Source organism: Ranitomeya variabilis, chromosome 4 (genome assembly GCF_051348905.1).
Source record: "Ranitomeya variabilis isolate aRanVar5 chromosome 4, aRanVar5.hap1, whole genome shotgun sequence".
In the NCBI taxonomy this organism is placed as follows: Eukaryota; Metazoa; Chordata; class Amphibia; order Anura; family Dendrobatidae; genus Ranitomeya; species Ranitomeya variabilis.
In genome coordinates, this window is record NC_135235.1 from 632,633,301 (window position 1) to 632,642,842 (window position 9,542).

At 45.6% G+C, this 9,542-nt stretch overlaps 1 protein-coding gene across 1 annotated transcript in view; it reads right to left on the minus strand.

Moving 5' to 3' along the window:
- Positions 1-9,542, minus strand: part of LOC143767327 (uncharacterized) — a 760,398-nt gene that overhangs the window by 647,578 nt on the left and 103,278 nt on the right. The gene's annotated exons all lie outside the window — the stretch shown is intronic.

The window sequence follows — 9,542 nt, forward strand, 5'->3', positions numbered from 1 at the left end:
CGCGCATTTTAAAATGGGCGCGTGTCCAGCCTCCCGTGACGTCCCGGCTTGTGATTGGTTGCGCCGCGATCAACCAATCACAAGCCGGGAGGCTGGACACGCGCGCATTTTAAAATTTTAAAATGCGCGCGTGTCCAGCCTCCCGGCTTGTGATTGGTTGACCGCGGCGCAACCAATCACAAGCCGGGACGTCACGGGAGGCTGGACACGCGCCCATTTTAAAAAGCGCGCGTGTCCAGCCTCCCGTGACGTCACGGCTTGTGATTGGTTAATGGCGGCCATGTGGCCGGGACGCGGACCAATCACAGCAAGCCGTGACGTAATTTCGTCACGGCTTGCTGTGATTGGTCCGCGTCCCGGCAACATGGCGCCGTGACCAATCATAAGCCGGGACGTCACTGGAGGCTGGACACGCGCGCTTTTTAAAATGGGCGCGTGTCCAGCCTCCCGTGACGTCACGGCTTGTGATTGGTTAATGGCGGCCATGTTGCCGGGACGCGGACCAATCACAGCAAGCCGTGACGTAATTTCGTCACGGCTTGCTGTGATTGGTCCGCGTCCCGGCAACATGGCCGCCCTGACCAATCACAAGCCGGGACTTCACGTAACCAAGTAAAAGCGCAAATTTTAAACAAACAACGCTGCCGGTTCCCTCGCTGAGGTCCAGGCTGCGTCGGACAGGTGAGTATAGCGATATTTTTTATTTTAATTCTTTCTTTTACACATTTATATGGATCCCAGGGCCTGAAGGAGAGTTTCCTCTCCTTCAGACCCTGGGAACCATCAGGAATACCGTCCGATACTTGAGTCCCATTGACTTGTATTGGTATCGGGTATCGGTATCGGATTGGATCCGATACTTTGCCGGTATCGGCCGATACTTTCCGATACCGATACTTTCAAGTATCGGACGGTATCGCTCAACACTAATGATGAAATATGAGCTAGCAATATAGGTTATGTGTAATGTTATTGCGAGTAGGAGGGATTGCAATTGCAAACCAGCAATGTACCTATTCGAGCGGACACATCATTACTTAGCATGAATTATTGTAATGATCCCCCAATGTTCATTTATTTCAGTCCTGCACGCTCTTCCCTGGGTCATATTTAACACTTTGGGGTGATTCACATGATTCTATTTGAGACCCATGTACTTATTTATAATGGTTATAATTTATGTCATTGAATAAAAACAATTGTTAAATTTGAATAATTTTGTTGGTATATTTTATTGACTCACTGTCCTCCTGATAATTGATATATTAATGAGTTATTATACCTACGTGGGTGCATAATACTTGTTCTGGTGCCGTATAGAAAAATATTCTTTTAGTCCCAAATGTTTTCATTTTCACAAGGGTAACAGGAGAAAATGTACTGCAAAATGTTTTGTGCAATGTCTACTGAGTACGCCGATATCCCAAATGTGTGGGGTGGAGGGGCTACTGTTTGAACACATAGCAGGAATCAGAAGGGTAGCAACGCCATTTGACATTTTTAACACTAAATTGGCTGCAATCAAGAGCGGACGCCATGTCACTTTTGAAGAGCCCCTGATGTGCCTAAACAGTGGAAACCCCCCACAAGTGACCCCATTTTGGAAACTAGTCTCCTCAAGTAATTTATGTAGACTTATGGTGAGCACCTAGAATCCACAGGTGCGTCACAGAATTTTACAACAATGAACTGTGGAATTGAAAAAAAGAAAAAGTTTTCTCACAAAAATGTTGTTGTAGCCCCAATTTTTTTCCTTTTCACAAGGATAGCAGGAGAAAATCGATCCAAAATTTGTTGTGCAATTTCTCCTGAGTACACCGATACCCACCCTATATGTGGTTGAAAACTGTTTTTGAGGCACAGTGCAAAGCTCAGAAGGGAAAAGGTGCCACATTGGTGTCCAGATTTTGCTGGAATGGTTTGAGGATGCCATGTCACATTGGCAGAGCCCCTGAGGCGCCAGAACAGCAGAAACCCCACATCAATGAACACATTTTACAAACTACACTCCTAATGAATTCATCTAGGGGTGCAGTGATCATATTGACATCACATGTGCCTCACAGAATTTTATACAATTGGATGGGGGAAGGAAAGAATAATTACCATATTTTTCAGATTATAAGATGCACTTGTGTCCCAAATTGTTTTGGGGGGAAATGGGGATGCGTCTTATAATCCGAATGTAGCTTACTGAGGGGGGCAGCTGCAGTGGAGAGGGGTCCCAGGAGTCAGGGTCGCTGTTGCAGGAAGCTGGCGGTGACAGGAGTGAGGCAATGTTGCAGGCCCCAGGCTGAGAGAAAGGGTGGTACGAGGCTACTGATGTCTCTGAGCTTTCACAAAATGTTGGTGGAGTACCACACTTCCTATTGTTTTCACTCAGGTGGACTTCTGGAAAATGGCTGCCAGAGGCTGTGGAAGTGCAGATCGAGATGTCATCAAAATTAATTTACAGGACCTTGGTACAGCGGCCAGGTCCGTAGTCAATAGCTGCTGTACGGTAGCCCTGTGAACTGTCTCCTACCTGTGCTTATCCCCAGATGCTCTTTTGACTTTTAGCTCGGTGTAACGTGTATGTGTCACACCGCAAGGATGACGTGCCGGGACTACAAATCAAAAGAGGAGCTGGCCATTATGTTAGGCAAATGGTGGCTTGCAGGACATTTGTACAGCAGCTAAGGACTACTGACCTGGCTACTGAACCAGGGTCCTGCAAATAAATGCACTCATTTCTACTGGTATATGATATACTATGATTACACCAGATATAATATACAGTGTAATATGTGATAATATATTATACTGTGACTACAGACATCATATATTATACTAGCTGCATATTATTCTGTGTATACCATCGGATGTCTGCTCCATACAGAACAATGAGGCTCATATAATGCTCCATAAAATATAAAGAGCCCCATATATTGCTCCATACAGTATAATGGACCCCATATATTGATCTTTACGGAATAATGAGCCCCAATATATTGATCCATACAGTATAATGAGCCCAATATATTCCTCCATACAATATAACGGGCCCCATATAATGCTTCATACAGTATAATGAACCCCATATAATACTCCATCTACTATATAATTGTCTAAGGGTCACTTCCGTCTGTCTGTCCTTCTGTCACCGTTATTCGTTCGCTGATTGGTCTCGGCAGCTGCCTGTCATGGCTGCCGCGACCAATCAGCAACACGCACAGTCCGGAAGAAAATGGCCACTCCTTACTCCCCGCACTCACTGCCCGGCGCCCGCATACACCCCTCCGCTCACCGCTCACACAAGGTTAATGCCGGCGGTAACGGACCGCGTTATGCCGCAGGTAACGCACTCCGTTACCGCCGCTAATAACCCTGTGTGACCAAGATTTTTACTATTGAGCCTGCCTATGCAGCGCCAATAGTAAAAACATCTAATGTTAAAAATAAAAAAAATAAAAAATGATTATATACTCACCTACGCCGCCTTTCCCGCTCCTTGCGATGCAACCGCCACGTTCCGGTGCACGGATGCTCTGGCAGAAGGACCTGCCATGACGTAACGGTCATGTGACCGCGACGTCATCAGAAGTCCTGCGCGCCTGCGCCGAAAGGACCTACCGTGACGTCACGGTCATGTGACCGCTACACGGTCATGTGACTGCGACGTCATGACAGGTCCTGCGCTACAAGGACCTGCCAGTCGACAGAGCTACAACGCACCGGCAGAAGGTGAGTATATGTTTATTTTTTATTTTTTTACCTGTGTCATACGTGGCTGGGCAATATACTACATAGCTGGGCAATATACTACATGGGCTGTGCAATATACTACGTGGCTCTGTGCTGTATACTACGTCACTGGACAATATAGTATGTGGCTCTGCTGTATACTACGTCACTGGGCAATATACAATGTAACTGGGCAATATACTACATAGCTGGGCAATATACTACGTGGCTGGGCAATATACTACATAGCTCTGCTATATACTACATAGCTGGGCAATATACTACGTGGCTGGGCAATATACTACGTGGACATACATATTCTAGAATACCCGATGCGTTAGAATCAGGCCACCATCTAGTATAGTATAATGAGCACCATATAATGCTCCATAAAGAATAATTTGCCCCATATAATGCTCCATACAGTATAATTAGCCCCATATAATGCTTTAAACAGTATAATGAGCACCATATAATGCTCCATACAGTATAATGAATCCTTTATATTTCCACGTACATGAGCCCCATATATTGCTCCTTACATAATGAGCCCCATATCATGTTCCATACCATATATGATGGGCCCCATATAATGCTCCATACAGTATATAATGGGCCCCATATATTGCTCCATATATAATGGGCCCCATAAAATGGTTCATACAGTAAATGATGGACACCAGATAATGGGCCATACATAATGGGCTCCATATAATGTTCCATACAAAATAAGCTCCATATAATTCTCCAGTATATGATGGGCCCCATGTAATGCTCCATACATATATGATGGGCCCCATATAATGCTCCAGTATCTTATGGACCCCTTATATTGCTCCAAACATTAAAAAAAATGAAACACTCGCCTCTCCTCGCTGGCCGCTGCTCGTCTCCGGATTCCTCAGCGTCACCGTCTCTGCGCTGAGACTGTTAGAGCAGAGGGTGCACACTCGTCACATCATTGCACCCTCTGACCTGAAATGTCACTACGTCAGAAGATGCCGCAGCAGAGAAACGGGCAGAGGTAAGTATTGCATGTACCAGGGCCCTGAGCAAGTGGGGGGCTCAGTCGCGGGCGCTGGCACCAGGTCCCTATAGGGTGTTGGTGTCTCCGATGGTGAGTGGGACCCAACACCTGCTCAGGGCCCCGGCACTTGCCCGGGTGCTGATGCCAGCCCTGCTTACTGATGTCTCCTACCCTTCCCATCCACAGGCTTTCTTCTGGCTAGAAGAATAAGCAGCCAGGAGCTCTCCCTCTACTACAACAGATAGCAGTGCACATGGTGTAGTTGTGGGCATGTCTGCATTTTTCCGATGCAGCCGGCCTGCACAGTACGGTTTACCCTGGCTGCCTTAATCAGCTGCTTGGCGATTGGCCCAGGTGGGCATATGTTCCTCTTCCCCCCAGCCCAGCCTGCTCCAAAGGTTAATCGAGTGACTTACTAGAGATGCTCCATACAGACATTTGCCCCATACAATGCTGCACAAATGCTGATTATGGCCCCATAAGATGCTCCTTAGACACATTTGGCCCATATAATGCTGCACAAATGCTGACTATGGCCCCATAAGATGCTCCATAGAGATATTTGCCCCATATAATGCTGCACAAATGCTGACTATGGCCCCATAAGATGCTCCATAGAAATATTTGCCCCATATAACGCTGCACATGGCCCCATAAGATGCTCTATAGAGATATTTGCCCCCATATAATGCTGCACATGGCCCCATAAGATGCTCCATAGAGATAAATTATTTGCCCCATATGCTGTTGCAGCGATAAAAAAAAAATCACACTCACCTCTCGTCGCTCAGGCCCCCGCCACTTGCTATATTCACCTGTCCCACATTCCACCGCCGAGCGCCGCTGTGTCTTCCGCGTCCTCTGCTCTGACTGTTCAGGAAGAGGGCTGCGCGCACACTAATCGTGTCATCGCGCCCTCTGACCTGAGCGTCACTGCAGAGGATGCAGAAGATGGAGTGGCGCAGATGGTGGAACGTGGGACAGGTGAATATGCCCCCGTTATACTCACTTGCTCCTGGCGCGATCCCTGCAGGTCCCTGGTTCTCCGGGCACCGGCAGCTTCTTCCTGTATTGAGAGGTCACATGGTACCGCTCATTACAGTAATGAATATGCGGCTCCACCCCTATGGCTTACAGTGTATTTACACTGCTCAAAAAAATAAAGGGAACACTAAAATACCACATCCTAGATATCTCTGAATGAAATAATCCAGTTGCAAATTTTTGCTTTTTGCATAGTGGAACATAATAATTATCAATGTAAATCAAAATGAATATCCCATGGAGGTCTGGATTTGGAATGATACTCAAAATCAAAGTGGAAAATCAAATTACAGGTTGATCCAACTTCAGTGGAAATGCCTCATGACAAGAAAAAGATTCTCAGTATTGTGTGTGGCCTGCACCTGCCTGTATGACCTCCCTACTGTACAGCACCTGGGCATGCTCCTGATGAGGCGGCGGATGGTCTCCTGAGGGATCTCCTGCAAGACCTGGACTAAAGCATCCTGGACAGTCTGTGGTGCAACGTGACGTTGGTGGATGCAGCGAGACATGATGTCCCAGATGTGTTCAATCGGATTCAGGTCTGGGGAACGTGTGGGCCAGTCCATAGCTTCAATGCCTTCATCTTGCAGGAACTGCTGACACACTCCAGCCACATGAGGTCTGGCATTATCCTGCATTAGGAAGAACCCAGGGCCAACCGCACCAGCATATGGTCTCACAAGGGGTCTGAGGATCTCACCTCGGTACCTAATGGCAGTCAGGCTACCTCTGGCGAGCACATGGAGTACTGTGCGGCCCTCCAAAAAAATGCCACCCCACACCATTACTGACCCACTGCCAAACCAGTCATGATGAAGGATGTTGCAGGCAGCAGATCGCTCTCCACGACATCTCCAGACTCCGTCACGTCTGTCACATGTGCTCAGTGTGAACCTGCTTTAGTCTGTGAAGAGCATAGGGCACCAGAGGCGAATTTGCCACAGCTCACATTGATGTGCCATCCTGGATGAGCCGCACTACCTGAGCCACTTGTGTGGGTTGTAGAGTCAACATTCAAAAGTGACCAAAACATCAGTCAGAAAGCATTGGTACTGAGATGTGGTATGTGGTCCCCACCTGCAGAACCACTCCTTTATTCTGTGTGTCTTGATAATTGACAATAATTTCCATCTGTCGTCTATGCCATTTGCACAACAGCATGTGAAATTAATTGTCAATCAGTGTTGCTTCCTAAGTGGACAGTTTGATTTACTTGGAGTTAGATTCTGGTGTTTAAGTGTTCCCATTATTTTTTGAGCAGTATATATATATATATATATATATATATATACACTCACCGGCCACTTTATTAGGTACACCATGCTAGTAACGGGTTGGACCCCCTTTTGCCTTCAGAACTGCCTCAATTCTTCGTGGCATAGATTCAACAAGGTGCTGGAAGCATTCCTCAGAGATTTTGGTCCATATTGACATGATGGCATCACACAGTTGCCGCAGATTTGTCAGCTGCACATCCCAAAGATGCTCCATACAAGGCAGGATGGATCCATGCTTTCATGTTGTTTACGCCAAATTCTGACCCTACCATCCGAATGTCGCAGCAGAAATCGAGACTCATCAGACCAAGCAACGTTTTTCCAATCTTCTACTGTCCAATTTCGATGAGCTTGTACAAATTGCAGCCTCAGTTTCCTGTTCTTAGCTGAAAGGAGTGGTACCCGGTGTGGTCTTCTGCTGCTGTAGCCCATCTGCCTCAAAGTTCGACGCACTGTGCGTTCAGAGATGCTCTTAGGCCTACCTTGGTTGTAACGGGTGGCGATTTGAGTCACTGTTGCCTTTCTATCAGCTCGAACCAGTCTGCCCATTCTCCTCTGACCTCTGGCATCAACAAGGCATTTCCGCCCACAGAACTGCCGCTCACTGGATTTTTCTTTTTCAGACCATTCTCTGTAAACCCTAGAGATGGTTGTGCGTGAAAATCCCAGTAGATCAGCAGTTTCTGAAATACTCAGACCAGCCCTTCTGGCACCAACAACCATGCCACGTTCAAAGGCACTCAAATCACCTTTCTTCCCCATACTGATGCTCGGTTTGAACTGCAGGAGATTGTCTTGACCATGTCTACATGCCTAAATGCACTGAGTTGCCGCCATGTGATTGGCTGATTAGAAATTAAGTGTTAACAAGAAGTTGGACAGGTGTACCTAATAAAGTGGCCGGTGAGTGTATATATACTGGTGCTTCTCTCAAAAAGTTAACTTATTTCAGTACTTCAATCCAAAAAGTGAAACTCATATATAGAGCCATTACAATTAATTAATTATTAATGTTAATTAACAGGGAGAAATGCAAGATTCTACATCAACAATTAATTATTGCTATTTAACAGGGAGAAATGCAAGAGTCTACATCTGGGCAAGAAAAACTAAAAATTACATGTACAGAATGGGAGGAATAGAACTAAGCAACTGCACGTATGAAAAAGTCTTGTGTATACTAATAGGTCACAAACTGCCTGAGTCAACAGTGCAGCTGCATGAGCATGAGCAGCAGGAAAAAAGGCAAACACAGTTCTAGGATGTGTAAAGAGAAGCATAGAGTCTAGATTACATGAAGTACCGGTAATTATCCCCCTCTACTAATCCTTGGTCAGGCTTCATCTGGAATACTGTGTCCAGTTCTACGCACCATGTTTTAAAAAAGACATTGAAAACCTGGAGCAAATTCAGAGAAAATCTACCATGATGGTGAGCGGATTTCAAACTATGTCCTATAAGGATCAATTAAAGGATCTGGGAAGGTTTAGCTTGCAAAAAAGAAAGCTAAGAGGATGCTTAATCCTGGCCTACAAATATCTGAAGGGATGTCACAATGTAGAGGGATCATCCTTATTTTCATTTGCACATGGAAACAAAAGAAGCAATGAAATGAAACTGACAAGGAGAAAATAGATAATAAAAAAACCTTTGTAACAGTGAGGGTGATCAATGCGTGGAACATGCTGCCACAAGAGGTTAACATTCAATGATTGCAGGGTACTAATGGGTTTCAAAGGCAGCTAGGGGTTTGCTGAAGACTCCTGTGCCTGCCATGTCTGTGCTCCATTGAAGTCCATGGAAAAATGAAAACGGTGAAAGTCAGCCGTAGCATCTTTTTTTGCATGTGGTTTGATCATGTCCCAGGGTGTCCCAATTTTGGACAGAGGTTCTCTACTTTTACATGGGCAATTTGACTTGCTTAGGTTCCTGTCCCCACAGGTGAGCGTGTTAGGAATTATGAATGATCTTATGAACACATCTTATGAAAAGATTGCTTTAAGATTTCTGCATTTTATCCAAAGATTAGATATCCCATCCACGTCTCGTTGGAATTCAGCTGGTAAATAAATATGTACAAATTTATAGACTTAAATATTGGTAAGAAATGTGCTTATAAATTTGAAAAAGTATGGTGTACATATGTTTAAATCATCACTGAGCCGAAATCTAAATCTTCGCGTGCTGGCCAGCAGTGGTATTTTACTGAAGACCGCTATGAGATCAATCTGTGCAAGCACCGCCTACAGCTGGGGTTGAGCCAGCATGAAATTTAAATCGGAAGAAAATACCAGAGGCAGTTGAGGGGCTGTGGCAATGCCGTAATCCCTACCCACATTCCTGGATACAGCCTGATCTCCTGGTCTACCCTCCTGCGTGATTAGAGTGTAGTGAGTACAGCAAAAATGACTAACACCTTTCAGATAGTGTCATTTATTATATGAGCTCTGCCTGCTCTCAATGCAGAG